Raw genomic sequence first — 16,425 nt, 5'->3', positions numbered from 1 at the left:
GGCATTCCCTGCCTCCCCTGCAGTTGTACGAAGACCCCTGACAGACCTGGCCAGTGAATACGGAGGAGGGGAGTGCTCTATGGCTCTCCCAGACTCTGTTCCTGGAGCCTGGAGCCCCCGTCATACCTGCCCCACCACCTCCCTCCTTCCCTGTCAGACTGCGGAATGCAGATGCTGGTGAATGGCAGAGCCCAAGATGGAAGAGATCTGGGTCCCTAATTGACTGTGTGAAGCACAACCTCCTTCCTCTCCTCCAGTGACTCTAACTGGATGGTCTCGCAAGGCTAACTGGCGCTGGTTTGCTCTACTAGTCAACTCACCCTAGAGGTTCTCAACTGGGGATGCACCTTGCTGAGTTTGTAAAATGCATCTTCCTTTCAGCAGGCCGAACAGCTGCAATTCCACACTCCAGCAGATTAACAGCCCTCCTAAAAATCTTACCGCAGGGTGTTTTAGAACCTAGCCCCCTGCTTGGCATCCATGGGTTAATTGGTGTGACTGGGGTCCTTTTATGCTGGTCTTGCGATTTCTCTGCAGCCCTGGAAGTCGGCTATTTTTGGCAGCTGTCCTTGGCTGACGCTCCCCTGCACCCTCAGATCCTTATGAAAAGTGACTCTATGTGCAAAGACATCCAGCTAACACATGCCCGGGTGTACCGGAGAGCCCGGGGGCTGTGCCGCCAACCCTAGGCAAATAAAACCTGATCTGCCTGACCTTGAGTTGGTTTACTATGTGTCTCTTTCTTATCCAGAGAATCTCCAAGGAGTCCTGTGCTTTGAACAGTGTATCCTCAAATCAGACACAAATCTCTGAGTAATAAGAATAGGAGAGATGTTGCGATTTTTGTTTATGCGTCCCATCCGAGTGTTCCTGCGGAGTCCCTTGACATTTCTTCTTTGCTGACTTGAAATAATGATGGAGAACGAGAAGCCATGGGGACAAGGGAGAGGAAAAGAAAGACCAGCCACCATAAGACTCTGGGGAAGAGGCAAGCTTGTTCCTGTGCCTCCCACCCTTGTTTGGTTTGTTTGTTTCACAGCAGCTTTGTCCCATTAGACTGCCAAGTGTGTAGGTTACAAAGTGGCTCTGAGGACCCCGAAGGCTTGAGGGACTTAACACAATGAAATACTGGCCCTGTTATGCATGCAGTGGGTTTCACTTCCTGTTCATTTCCCTGAAACACTTGCCAGGTTGTCGACCGTTATCACCATCTTGCAGAATTTATGAAAGCTTCTAAGCAGTTAACTGTACCACCTTTCTATTTTCTTCCTATTTTGCCTTAAAATTTTTTCTTTTGCATCTAGGGCTCCTGGTGCTCTTGTATTTTAAAATGTATTTGTAGTTTAAATGAATCCAATACATCATCCGTGACAAAAAATTTCAGGGAAAGAAGGCAAAGTTTTGCCAGATGGGATCCTTCCAAAAACAAATGTGCTGATAAAACAAGGACCAGCTCCTCCTCTTGAGTGTCCTGGGGCTAACGGATGCATGGCTTGTGAACAGACGTGACAGGAAGACGGTGTTCTTGACACTCAGAAACAAACGTCCATCGTGTCCATGGCAAACTAATTACCCCTCCCCCAAAGAAAGATGTTTGCAACTACAGTGAAAGATTTCTGTCTCAGGAATATAACAAAAGCATTTTACACGCGGAGGACTTTTTAAAGTTAAAAAAGTCACCTCCTAAGAAGACAGGAATGTGTTTCCTGAGCATAAGGTATTTGCTTTTGGAGTTTTCTCTCCTATGGGATATCAGGATTGTAAACAGGGAGAGCACAAATCGTGTCTGTGTAATACCTGGCTCAGGAGGTGGAGAAGCTGGGCCAAGTAGTGTGCGGTGTTCCCGAATGTGCACCTCGAACTCAGGGTGGCCAGAGACGTGAGTTTAGAGCCAGGAACCAGGCACCCATGCCCTCATTATGTTGCTGCGTGACTCCACGCCTCTGTGGTGGGTGGGGATGCCTTTAGACGCGGTGTGTCTGTGGCCTGGTTTTCCCGCCAAGGATGTCTAAGAACAAGCCCAGCAGCTAGAACAGGAACGGGTTCATCCTGCTTCTGGGAAGAGTGTGTGTTGTTCACCATTGCCTGGGGCCAGAACTTGGACTGGGCAGTGCTGCTCCAAGTCTGGGTGTGTCAGGTCAGCTGGGGTGTCGGTTACAAAGGCAGATGCCCAAGATGTCAGCCTTGGTGTTCCGGTCCTTGGGGCAGGGCACATTCCAGTGCAGGAGGTTCAAGGTCCCTACGCCAAGAAACACTGGACAAGAAGTGACAGATTCTGGTGACAATCCTTTACCATCACTCTTTCCCATTTAATCCGCACTGCTTAGGCCCTTTCAGACTCCTGGCAAGTGACATCATTATATGTCAAGCAAGGGACAACCTGAGTTTGTGAAATGTACATATTTTGGCCACAACATAAATTACAACTCCTTAGTTCTTTTTTGGCTGTTTTACAAATCAGTCAAGAGATAACATGGCAGGAACTACAAGATAAGGAAGCTGATTTTTAAAAATGGACACTGTGTGTTTTCATTGTACAGAGACTAACAATGTGAAAAAAGAATCTGGCAATTAAGAAAAGCAAAGGTACCTGAAATGTTAATTCTGTTTCTAAAAGAACAAATTATTTGGGCACTCGTTACTGCATCTCATGATTTGGGAAATGTCTTCTTTATCCTTTACTTAGTTATGTAAAGGATTGGCTGGTGCTTTAAGGGGAAGCAGGCAGCTTCATGGCCTTGTGACACTTCAGTGGCAGGTGGCCCATGCTCAGATGGGGCCCTGGCTTGGGGTTTCATACTCTGAAACCGCCATATTGACAGCCGTAATGATTAATCTGAGTGTGTTTTGACAGTGCAGTCCGAGGACAAGGGAGCATGGAGGTGGGGCTGGGGGGGGGTCCCCAGGATGGGTCTCTGCAGCCCACTTCCCTGCCCCACCCAGGACTGCGGCTACCCTCTGTCCTGGGGGTGGCGAGTGGTGGTCTGGGTCATCAGGCATGTGCCCTACTTGGGGAGTCATGGTACCCTGGCACCTGTGAGTATCTCTGTGCCCAAAGAAGTATGACACTGAAAGTAAAAATACAAAGACAGGTCACGAGAGACTGTGGAAGAAAGGAAGCTTCCTTGTCCTGCTTTTGAACAAAGGCCCCTCCATTTCCATTCTGTGCTACGGCTCATGTATTACGCAGCATGTCCCTCTGTAAGTCACGTATGGACATGTCTTTACATGGCAGTGCATTTCAGGCAGAACCGAGAAAGGGAAAGAGGATGACTCATTTCCCCAAGAACAATTCAGAAGGAAAGAATCCAAGGGCCAGTGTCTGCTCTGAAATTCCTAACATAGTTCTAGAAACACTGTAATTAAAAAAAAAAAAAAAAAAAACCAAAAATTTCACTGATGCTCTGTTTAGCTTTAAAAACCCCTCAGCGTTATCTGTTTTCCCTGGGACAGCTCTGTGCAGATACAAGCTTGGATGGCATCATGCCTGACGGCGCCCTGTCACGCAGAAGTGACAAACTGTTCCTGACCGGGCCACAGCTTGTCCCTGACTGCAGGCAGCTCTTCTGGTATTTGAGGGGGTTTGGAGGCACAGCTCCAGTGAGGGAAGGGAGTACGTGATCCCCAAAGGGAGGAACCCGCACTGGCCTGGCTGGAAGGCAGAAAGGAACTAAGGACGTGTCAAGCTGTGAGCAGGGGGAGCTCTGTGGACCCCTGCAAACAAGTGCCTGAGACTTGGTGGGGGTCGTGTCTCTGCTAATTTTACTGAATGCACCGCCTCCAACCGAATCAGACGCCTTGTACCGGATGGTTGTTCTTCCAGTGGGCCTGCCCCAGCTTTCCTCTACAAGTACCCGGGAGGGTGGGCTTGGGTCTCTCTCTCCCATCTCAACAAGACAATGTGCTCTTGGCATTAAACAAGACTGAAGGAGTGGAGGGCTAATTTAGGCGTTTGGGATTAACATATACGCACTCCTATATATACACAACAAAACAACAAAGACCTACTGTACGGCACAGGTAACTATATTCAATATCCTGTAATAAGCTATAATGGAAAAAATCCGAAAAAGAAGGCATATATATAAATAACTGAATCACTTTGCTGTACACCTGAAACTAACACTATCTCACTGAATCAACAATACTGCAGTTAAAAAATTTAAAATTTAAAAAATGAGATTGAAAACTATTTCAAAAAAGTGTAATTTTTTAATATAGTTAAAAATCAGCAAAGCAAAACCAGACTTCTGTATACTCTTAAATCAGTGTTTCTCAACTGGGGTGATTTTGCTCCCCCCAGGGGACATGTACAATGTCTGGAGACATTTGAGTTGTCACAACTGGGGGCAGGGGGTGCTCCTGGCATCTGCTGGGTGGAGATGGGGGATACTGCTCAACATCCTTCCTTGCACAGGGCCTGATCCAGTCCCAAATGCCAACAGTGCCAGAGTTGTCATAAATGAAAAAATATTTTTATAAAAGTGTTCCTGAGTTCCATTCCCCTCAGCAATAATCTAGCATTATTTCTTCCCTAGGAGAAGCCTCCATGAATCAAAATTCAGAATATTAACTTACAGGAAAATGCCTCCCCAAAGAAAAACCTACAAGGCATAATAAAGAGAAACCCGGAGTTCTCCAAGTGGTTGCCAGGGGAGCAAAGTGAGGAAATGCAGCAGCAGTGCATCAGGAATGAACAAAGGGGTGAATCAGGACCCCGGCCTTGGCTACACATGACAATCCCCAGGGAACTTTAAAAAATTCCAATGGGTGGGCCACATCCCAGACAACGATTAAACCCAAGTACCTGGGGTGGGGGTGGGATCCGGGCAGTAGACCTTTTTTTTTTAAAGCCTAGGGAACATGAGACTTAGGTGTGGGAGTGAGTGGGGTCAGAGTAGGAAACACAGGCCCACGGTCTGCATCATGGGTGGTTTCTGAGTTATCAAATGAGAAAGAACGAGTCAGAGCAGGGCTGGCGAGGAGGAACTTTCCAAAGGAGCAGAAGGCAGGGCAGGAGGTGGGGAGCTGCATGGGGGAGGCCCCAGGCGGATGTGAGCAGACAGGCCAAATGGCAGGAGGAGGGACCAACACGGGGAGCTCACTGCAGCCAAGGTGCACCGAGCGGGGAGCCAGGCCCGTGTCCTTCTTGGGCTGAGGCTGTGGTGTGGGCAGAGTGGGCCTTCATTTCAGAACCGTTTGAACCAAAGCCGAAGGAAGCAACCTCAGGCCCAAATAACAAAGATCCACACTCCCCTGAGGACCAGCCATGGGTGGAGGAAACTGGTTCAAATTAGGGGGATTGAATGGGGTTCACAGGGATACAAGAAATAACCTTTTATGTGAGTTAAGCTGACGATTGCCGATGGAAATCCACTAAGCACAAATCAGTCCTTGGCTAAATACAGGTAAGGCAGTTGAGCATCTCCCTCACAAGCTGAGTCAGCTGGGGACCCACCCACACTGCCTGCACTGGATCAGTAGTAGAGAAGGGGAAGGCATCAAGGAGAAGCAGAAGAAGAGGCAGGAACAAGGTCACGTCATCGGTTACATAGAGAGCCCCCTCAGCCTTATTTCAGAGTTAACTACAAGACCTGCTGAGTGGATCCGAATCCACAGGAAACGTTCCCAGAGTAGGGATCAGAGTTTCTCGGCCCTGGCACCATGGCTCTTAGGGGCCTGATGTTCTCTGCTGTGAGGCATCCTGTGCACCGCAGGATGGCGAGCAGCACCCCTGGCTTCCAAACTAGGTGCCAGCAGCACCCTCTGACCATTTGTGTGTGACAACCAAAAGGCCTCCATGTATTGCCTAACACCCACGAGGATCAGTATTTTCTAAACTGGGGAGGGTCGCCCAGATAATTAGCTGGTTGGGAATTCAAAGGAGCAGCTGTTGACCAGCACTGAGAAAATGAAAGTGGACAAAGGAGAAAAGTACAGTTGTCACACATGGCAAGGGTACAGGTGATCTCATGAGCATTTGGTTTCGGTCACATATGTAAAAGTGTAGGTCCTGGTTTCAATGGGAAATGTGCCTCTGACTGTGGGTGGTGGTCTATCTGTAGAGAAGGAAACACATCAGAGCTCAGCTAAGTTTGGGGAGGTTAGTTGGAGGAAAGGCTGCAGGAAGCCTCAGGGATTGGGGGTTAACTGCATAAATCTCCAGCAAGATCAATTCATGGATTATTTAGTAGGGTGTTTGGGAAAGGCGGCCAAGCCCATCATCACAAAGCTCCTCAGGCAGAATGCAGGAAGACAGACAAGACCAGAAGGGCTGAGCCCCAGGGTATGCTAGTTTTGGGGTGGCTTATTTGGAAGGTATTCTGTCTTTAATAGGTCTGTGTTAGGGCCTGCTTTTCACCTAGAGACAGTGCCTGCAAAACCTGTGTTATACACTATTGCACTAAAAAATCGTTTTACAGGGGTACAATTTGCATGCCATAAAATCCACCCACTGTAAGTGCACAATTCAGTGTTGTTATTTCTTAGCATATTCAGAGTTGTGCAACCATGACCACAAACTAGTTTTAAAACATTCCTATCACCCCCCAAAAAAACGTAGCACTGATGATCCGCCACTCCCCACCCTTCCCCTCCTATAGCTGGCAAAAACCAACAACCACTTAGCTACCTCCTGTCTCTATAGGTCAGTCTTTCCCGGACACTTCCTACAAATGGAATCAAACAACAGGCTGCCTTTCGTGTCCCAGCATAATGTCTCTGTGGTGCGACGACGTTGCGGCATGAATCAGTCCTTCATTTCCTTTTGTGGCTGAATCATGTTCCACTGTATAGGCAGATCACATTCTGTTATCCATGCATCTGCTGATGGACATCTGGGTTGTTTCCACTTCATGACTTTTATGAATAATGCTTCTGTGGATATTCATCGAGAAGTGTGTGTGGATGTATGTCTTCTTTTCTCTTGGGTAGATAGATACGACCGGTCACACTATAACACTGAAGTCGTTGACTCAAACAACAAGAAACCCAGTCTGTGAGTGTTCGGCAGAGATACAAGACTGGCTCTGGGATTATAATGTTCTTGACTAGAGAGACAGAAGTTGAAGGTCTAGCTCTGTGAAATGAAAGGCTGTGCCCTGTTCTCACATCTCTCCTGTATAGTCCACGCTTCACTGCGGGGAGAAGTGACTCGGGGGAAAGAATTGCTCACAAAGTACAGGTGATGGTGTGATGGGCACCAGAACAGCGAGTCCTTCAGCCCATCACCCTGATGCCTCCCTGGCCTGTGGAATTTCTCTATCAGGCAGGGACTGCTGTCTTTTCTCTGTGATGCCTCCTTGTCCCACATCGTTTTGTGCCTTTATTCTAAAGTCACTAAGTTCACATATAATCAGCGATAACCATCATGCATGTAAAATGTGCGTGTGCGTGTATATAGACAAAAGCTATGTATTTAGCAGAGAGCCCAACAGAAGGGAAAGTTTCCCACTCCTCACCATGAACATTTAGGCTTTGCTGGACATCCTAGGGACGTGGAAGGCAGTGCTTTGGGAGAGGGAGTTTCCCATCAGGGATCCTTCCAGGACCGGGGTATTCAGGTATGTGTGGTGCTCTCCAGGCACCTGGAGCATCCTCCATGCGACACCACCCCCACCCCAGGCGAACCTCTTTTCTGCTCTGAGGTCTCAAACGACAGGAAGCAGCTCTTGGCTTGGAAACTTGGCAAATGTTTTTTCTACCTTTAACTCTGGAAGGCTTCAAATAGGAATTCCAAACAACCCCAAAGCAAGCAGACAACACACGCATGTCAGGAGGAAACTGCATTCACTGTGTGCACTTTCAGTAGTGAGTACTTGTGTAACTACACAAGGGGTAATTTTATAGTTCCTCAGGGTTAACGAAGAATGATGTTTCACAGTGGGGGAATGGTTAATATACTCTGGCATTTAAAACTCCGTATGTGGAATTTTCAGCCATCATTAAAAGTACGCCTTTGAAAAACAGTGACCTAGAAAAGTATTTTTAAGGCTAGGTAACAAAATCAGAATGCTAAGCTATTTACACAGTGTGAGCCCGTTATTATTCACCACCCCTCTAGGCTCAACTCCCATGTTTAGATGCAACATTTTTTTCTGCAGAGAAAAACGACAGGCATGTCATGCATGCAAACATTAACGCCGGTTTTCTCAAGGAATCTTCATTTTATTGGCCAGAACATTGGCTAAGCTTCGCTTTATATTAGGAAGATTATCCATTATTTAACATTAAGCGGTAAAGCCACTGTAAAGTGGCAAAGATTTCATCAGATGGCTTAAGAATGAACCCGAGCACATCTGATAACTTTGTGAATCCTGTCTCGCCATGACGACTTCAGAGGTTACTACATTCAGGGGGCGCCTGACCCAGGGCAGGCAGCGCACAGCACTTTCAAGGACCAGCCTCCCGCGCGGTCCTACTGGGAGATTAATTATAGGTCTGCATAGTGGGGAGCGGTTCTCAAACTTCACCCTTTTGACATTCAGCAGAAATTCAGGGAAACCTTCCTGTGTCCCCCGACAGGACGGAGAGCCCTAAAGGTTTGGGCGCGATTTTCCCTCCCCTAGCTCCTCCACCTTTGCCTCTCAGTGCTCCCCCCAGGCCTTCTGCCTCCAGGAGCTTCCCCTTTATCTTTGGCCCCGACGTCCATCTATCCCCAGTCCCTCCCGCCGCTCTGCCGCTCCGCCGCAGCCCAACCCCTCTTCTGTCCCTTTCTGTTTCTCTGCAGCACCTCCAAGGGCCTAGGATCCCCAGGAGGAAACGGTGAGCCCGAGCTGTGTTTTGTGAGCAGAGCATTTCGAGAGCAGGGCAGGCGTGTGGGGAGGGGGAGGGGAGCTGCGAGTGCGCCGCTCTTCAAAGGTCGTCGGTAACTTCTTCCCGGCGGCGCTGGGCGCTGGCGTTGACCTCTTAACAAAGAACAGGTTCAGCGGCCGCCCCTCCCCCGCCCGAGAGGACGAGAGGGCCACGTGACCTTTCCAGGCTCGCCCCGCCCCCACCGCGAAGGGCTGGGGGAGGGGTTGTGGGGGAGGGGATAAGGAAAGAGGAGGAGGGAGCCTGTGGTTGGGGCGGAAAGGTGGAGAGGGGGAGAGGGAGGTAGTGGAGGGGGTAGGGAGCAGAGGGCCTTGAGGAATGGGAGGCGAAAGAGGGAGGGGGAGAGAAGGGCGGAGGGGAGGGGTGGAAAGTAGAGGAGGAGGGGGAAGGGAATGGAGAAGGGAGGAGGAAGGAGGGGGATGGGAAGAAGAGGGGGTGGGGAGGAGGGGGAAGGGATGGAAAGTAGAGGAGGAGGGGGAAGGGAGAAGAGGAAGGAGGGGGATGGGAGGCTGAGGACACGGGGGTTGGAACCCCATTCCGGAGACTTATTAGGATGCAACTGCCAATTTTTTTAAGCCAGACTGTATAAATTTACAGTTTCCTTTTCGGCTGAAGCAGACAATGTTAAAACACATTAGATTTTCTGTTTCGGAATGCAAATTAAACAGATGAGCTCTTGGAAAGCTTAATTAAGGGCTTAAGAAAATATGAGATTTAAAACATGGAGGCTTGAGTAAAGCAGATTTTAGTCTGGGGGAAATGTGGCCTTTTTAAAAGAAAACTTAAAAAGAAAATTGCTTAATAATAAAACGGCCCAAGCCTTCCTTGAACATAACAGGAAGTCTGCTTAAAAAAACATTTTTTTAAAAAACCACCACTTGTCCACAGACTGAGAGGGGGTGGGGTTGAGGTGGAGGCTGGGTGTCCTGAGCCCCAACAGCTGAACTGTCTTCAGGGTCATCACACAGGGACCCCCAAAGTGTGCTCACCCTCCCACCCCTAAGGAGTTGGAATCCAGCAGTCCTGAGCCCTCCCCCTCTAGTCTAGAAATGACTTTCCTAAATAGCTCCCTTCTGTTCCCTGCTCCCTTCCTCCAGCGCCAAAGCAAAACAACAAAACAACCAACCAGAACAGCCCCCCTCCAAACAAAAAACAAACAAAACCCACACCAAACTTTGCATCAGCTGTTCTTGCTCACATTATGAGAGTTTTGTGGGCTATTTTCTGCTCTTTTCTTTCCCTTGAGAGATACTTAAGGCCTTTAAATGCCATTCTGTGCACACATAACTTAAAAATGGTCTGGCACAGGGGGAAAATTGGCAAATGTATAGTTCACAATCTGTTAGCATCTCATGAAGCCAGATTCAGTAAAAGCTTCATTGGCTCCTCCAAGCCAGGTTATGCAACGCCTTAAAATCCTTAAAATTGTCTGGGGATTTGTCTGTGGGAGGGAGAAAGGGGGAGTCATGAGGGAGAAGACAGGATTTGGTGCCATGTGTAAATTTTTTTGGGGGGGGTCTTGCATATGTTTGGGTTTAGTAAGCTGTACCAGTTCAGTCTATATAGCAAGAATTCTCCCATATTTTAAATTCCTGGGCTTTGCAAATTGGGAAGAAGAAAAAAAAAGGAATCACAAAAACCTGCAAGTTGCTGCAGGGTCTCTGCATTCTGACAGCACAGTGGTGGACTGGGTTTGCTAGGACTGCCAGATCCCAGACAAGGCGGCTTCAACAACAGCAATTTCTGTCCTCACAATCCTGGAGGCCAGAGTCCAAGATCAAGGTGTCGGCAGCACTGGTTTCTCCTGAGGCCTCTCTCCTTGGCTTGTAGACGCCTGTCTTCTCCCCGTGTCCTCACATGATCTTTCCTCTGTGTGCGTCTGTGTCTTAATCTCCTCTTCTTATAAGGACACCCGTCCTGTTGGATTAGGGGCCACCCTCAGGACTTCATTTTAACATAATCACTTCTTTAAAGGTCCCATTTCCAAATACAGTCATGTTCCGGGGTACTGGGAGAGAGGATTTCAACTTACGAATCTTGGGGGGACAACACAGTTCAGGTCCTAACAGAGTTGAGGGCTTGATACAGGAAGAGGGAGAGAAGGTGGGGAAGGAGCTCACATCCCTCCTGCACCCTGGCCTAGCCACCCCCCACCCTTAGCACCTGAGCTGTGCAGTCTGGAGGGAGGAGGGAGGAGTGGATGGAGGAGGGGAGGTACCTCCCCACGGGTGGTGCAAGGGCGGCTGTTAACTATCAGACCTGGGCCAGGGCCCATATGACAGCTGCATTTTTAATTCTCTTTCCTGGGAGATGAGGGATTTTTGACAAGAGATTACTTTAATATTCTACCTTCACCACAGCCTGTGTGTCATCTGAAAATGCTGCTAGAGACGAATTAGTCCTAAGTAATATCTTTTTGGCAGGAGTTGTATGTTATTAATGTTTGGGTCCCCAGAGCTTGCCAGAGCGCTAAGCACCTAAGAGGGAGCCCAAGGTATATTTGTGGAATAATTTTGTGGGTTCCCAAGATGTTAATTTAATCTTCATTGATCGTATGTGACAGAAGCCACAAAGCCTTTTGTTGTGAAATGATTAACGGTAATTATTAAAAAGAGACAGAGTTTTCTCCTTCTTGATCACTTTGGGAAGAGATATCTCGGCTACCAATGTTCTGATATTGTAGATTTCCTCCCTCAGGTCTCAGGAAGGAAATGCCCTGAGGCTAAAGTCTGTTGGAGCTTTTGTTTCAATGGACTTTATTAACACTTGATTCCAGTGGAGGGAGCCTGGAAGGAGCTGGTGAGCTCAGGATGCTTTTGAATTTGTACTGATCAGCCTGGCAGTTCAGCCTTGGCAGTGTGAGGAGAAGCACAGAGGACTCAGTGAACCACACATATTAATTCTGCAGACATTCTTGGTTGTAATTATCTTGGAATGGTCCTGGAGCACCAGTCAGCATGGTCACTGGTAGGTGGCTTGTCCTCTTCCTCTGGGGGAAATCCATTTTGTCCTGCACACTTCCAGGGCATTTGTGACCTGTCCCCTTTATGCACTTTAAGGAGCACAGTGAGTTCTGTTTGTCCCCTGAGACTCCTGGACAAAAGTTGCTGGTCACTAGGCAATGCTGAGGGAGCTGGGTCAATCTGGCACCCTTCACTGTCCTGCCCAGCAGAACGTCACATTCTGATCCACTGTGCCGTGCCAGCAGGGACTGCTGTCAGTAAGTCACTAGCAGTTATACACCTGGGCTGATGCAAATCTCTGACCCAAAGTACCAGTAAGGTAACTAATGAGAGGCCGAAGACTGGGGAAAATGGCATCATTCACTCATTCTTTCAGTCCTTTTGCTTCCTTCTAAGTTCCTGGGTCTTTTTAAATGTATTTTGTTTATTTTTGTCTGCCTTTGCTCTTTATTTGGGAGAAGGCTGGAAAGGAAGTGAGGTGTTTGGAATACAGGAGTAGGAAATGAAAGGCAACTACTGCTTGGTAACAGCACCAAAGAAAGGCGGCAATAATGGTAGTGGACACTGGTGGGTGTTGTCTACTCCTGTGTCCACCCTGTGTCTTATACTTAAAACAATTAAGTTTTCTCTAGGCAACACTAGCTATGACTGTCAGACCCTGCGATACAGAGCTCCTGGGGCAGACTTGGGGACCAGGCCTGGCCAAATATTATTTCAAATCCCTTGACTACAGAGACTGGTTAGGGAAGAGTCTGTGACCCATGATTATCCAGGGACAGCCAGATGTGGGCTTTTGCTAGAATTTCTAAGAAAGAGGTTTGTTTGTTTATAAATCCATCTTCATCTGTGCGACTGAAGACAGCACTGAAGCACTGAGAAACACAGAGCTACAGTGGAGAGAGAAAGACCCCACTAGGTAGCATTTTGGCACCTGGACCTGGCTAAGCCTGAAGGCTGCACATAAACTATTCAGTTCCCCCCCCTTTTTTTTAAGCACCATTTGATTTGGGTTGCTAATGCTTGTCACTGGAAAAAAGAATTCCTGGCTTATTAGAATACGTACTAACCTCTATAGAGAATTAAAATGATATTGAGTGCTATTAAAGTCACTTTTTCATTATAACATACGACCTATGGACATACAAATGCATTCAAAAGATACATCTATTTTACTGAATAATAGAAAAAGAACAATCCGTAATCACTCAAGTCAGGAAGGAGAATATTGCCAGCTGCACAGGAGCTCCCCTGATCACCATCCATTTTCCCTACTAGAAGTTACCACTCTTGACTTTGGGGATAATCATTTCCTTGCTTTTCTCTGTAGTTTTACGCCACGTCTGCAGCCTTAAACAGAATGAATTTTGTAGTAATGGAATCATACTGCTTGTATCTGGGGGGTCTTGGATCTATCACTCACCATTAAAGGCCTGATGTTCCTCTGCGAAGCTATAGCTCATTCCTTCTCAAGGCTACTGTAGCGTTCAGCAGACGACAGTGCCACAATGTATCCATTAGGGAGTAGTTTTTGTACCCCGTGTTTACAGTGGAGAATTCATTGAAGTCGATCAGTCCAACAGAGCTCATAATGGAAACAAACTGAAATGTTATGTACTGCTCTTTGCAGAAGCCCGATCCTGAATCAGCCCAGCCATCTGCCGTCCTTGGTCCACATCCAAGCTGCTGATGGCTGCTGAGGAGAAACCGCACAACCGAGCGAATTCATGTTACTACAGATCATGATCTTCAACCCCAGCTGTGAGCTCCTGACAGCAAGCAATTCTGCGACCCCTCTTCATCTTTCTTTTCCATCCTGTAGTCCCAGCTGGGACAAAATCTCGCAGCGTTCTCCTGGCTCCTTCTCTGCACACTCTCAGTGGATGACCTTGCCTAAGGGTGGTCTTTAGGTACAAAGTCGCTCTTTTCTCAACTTGGCAGTGGTGAATCCTATCTGCAACCATGCCCATCTTTGCTGCCATCTCTGGGGCCCAGCTGCCCTTCTTTCCATGTGACACCTCCCCTGCATCCCCCTCTCCTACTTGGCAGCATCTACCCTTGGCTCCACGCTCCCTGCCAGGAGTTTGACACTGTCTGTGAAAGGCTTTTGCCTTAATAACCTCATCTTCAGTATCCCTGCTACGCGACTAGGTCTTTTCACATCTCATCTGGATCATTACAGTCTTCCTAACTGGTCTCCCTTTAATGCTTGACTCCTTTGGCTCCAGGTATTTCCCTCTACCAAAGCCAGAGGATTGTTTCTGAAATGCAGATCTGATTATATGAATCTGTGTTCAGGAATTGAACACAGATTTACATCATAACGAATGACCAGAAACTGGGGGCGGGTGGGGAACAGCAGCACAAACATACTCTCTCACAGCTCTGGAGGCCAGAGGTCTGAGAGCCACGTGTCAGCAAGATTGGCTCCTCTGGAAGCTCTGAGGGAGAATCCATCCCATGCCCATCTCTTAGCTCTGGTGGCTGCCAGCAGTCTTTGGCTTGTGGACCTGCCACTCCAACCCCTGCCTCCATCTTCATGTGGACTTCTGGTCTCTGTGTCTCAAATCTTTCTTTTTTATAGGGACACCAGTCACTGGATTGAAGGTCCACTGTGAATCTGCGATGATCTCATTTCAAGATCCTTATCTTAACTATGTCTGCAAAAACCCTTATTTCAAATAAGGTTGCATTCTGAGGTGCCAGGTGTTAGGACTTAAGACATATATTTTGGGGGCTGCTATGTACTCCACTACATGCCTCCTTGATTAAAATCATCCAGTGGCACCCCAGTTCTCTTCTGGGTATAACCTCAACCCCTCAGTCTGGAACACCTTCCCCAGCCTAGGCAGTCTCACCTCTCCGTGCACCTGCTCTGCCAAGTACCCACATTCCTCCCGGTGAAAGGATCTCCCTTTCCCAGTCCTCTCCACCCCGTGTCTTATTAAGTCTCTGCTCAGGAATGCCCTCCTTCCCTCTGGACTCCCCCATCTTTCTCCAAGTCCACAAAGTGCTCTATGTAGACCCACAACTCACACAACACAAAGCTGAAAACCATCCCCAAAGCCAAACAGTGCAGTAGACTGGAAATGTGTGAAATTTTATATGGATTGTTTAATCTAAAAATTTTTTTTAAAGTCCAAATACACTTATTCATACGTTACCTGTTAGTAGAGGCAAAAAAAAAAAAAAAAAAAACCCAAATCTGATTGCTTGTGAAAATAACAACTGTAGTTTCCCATTACACAGAAATTATTAAAAAAAAATTATTGATGACTATCAACAAAGAAGAGGAAGTAAGAGTGTGGCCATGGAATTCTAAGATGTAACTGGTTATTATGGTATTACTTAAATTGAATTGTTTATCTACACCCTACGGCAAAAATAACTGGACCATGATGTGAATAGTCTAGATAATCCTTTATTTTAACAGCATATTTAAATTACAGTCCTGTTCACATGTAGGACTGAAGGGCCAGTTGAACCAAAAAATGTGCTTAGTAGGAGGAACAATTTTTGGAACTTCAGGTCATGCAGGAAAAGCAGTTTTGTCATCTGGTCAGTGCCAGAAATGTAGGAACAAGACTTGTTATCGACACTGGATGACATCCTATGGCTATTTGGCTTTAGGTCCTTTTTTAAAAAACCTTTTTTTTTTTTATTTTGGAGGGGGAGGTAATTCGGTTTATTCATCTATTTATTTGATGGAGGTACTGGGGCTTGAACCCAGGATCTCGTGCATTGTAGGCATGCACGCTACCCCTGAGCTATATACCCCTCCCCCTCTAATTCATTTTTTTATATTTCTATTTTTAAACTTCTTATTGTGGTAAAACATGCATGATCTGAAATTTAACATTTTTACCGTCTTTAACTGTATAGTTCTGAGGCATTAAGTACTTTTGCAATGATTTTATTTCACCTTCCTGAGGAATTCTAGAATGCATGCAGCATAACTGAGAACTGGCTTGAAAGTGCGACACTTGGCAGTCTATTTTTTTTTTAAACCTATGTGAGGAAGAAATCTTTATGTCTAATAACGTTTTGAGAATTTGATGGACTATTTTTCTTGATGTTCTCCCAGTACAGAGAGAAGGAAAATGGGTTTATAAGCTTATCGACATGATGTAGGCTGTGATTTTTTTTCAGTGCATCCTGTGCTTTCTATTTTGGACTGAACTTTCTGGTTTGTAGGATAAAAGAATATCAAGAGAAAGTCGGCAAACTGTCAGGAAAACCAGACTAAATCCTGGTACTGATCCAAATAGAGAGTCTGTGAGAACGTGATGAGTGTCCACAGAATCCTGGACACCTTTCAAGTTTTCCTAATGCCTTCATGTGTCGTGAGGCTAGACGCTGAAATAACAGGAGAAACACTGAGAACTTTGACAATTCTGGTGTCTCCAGATGGGGTGGAGTTATTTCAGTCTTTTCCTGGATTTTGATGTTCATTTGGGCACATTACTGTGCACACAATTAAAGAAAATTTTGTTCCAACTAAAAGATAACCGTCATTCTGCACAGGAACAGTTTCTGAGCGATCATTAAATGACGGATCGATGAAGTGCTTCGAATCTTCAGCTCGCAAGTAGGTTAATATGAAAAAGGATGACATAAAGGTTCTCTGTTCTTTCTGTGAGAAAGTTTCTCCCAA

The sequence above is a fragment of the Camelus bactrianus genome, chromosome X (genome assembly GCF_048773025.1).
Source record: "Camelus bactrianus isolate YW-2024 breed Bactrian camel chromosome X, ASM4877302v1, whole genome shotgun sequence".
Taxonomy (NCBI): Eukaryota; Metazoa; Chordata; class Mammalia; order Artiodactyla; family Camelidae; genus Camelus; species Camelus bactrianus.
This window is presented reverse-complemented; position numbering follows the sequence as displayed.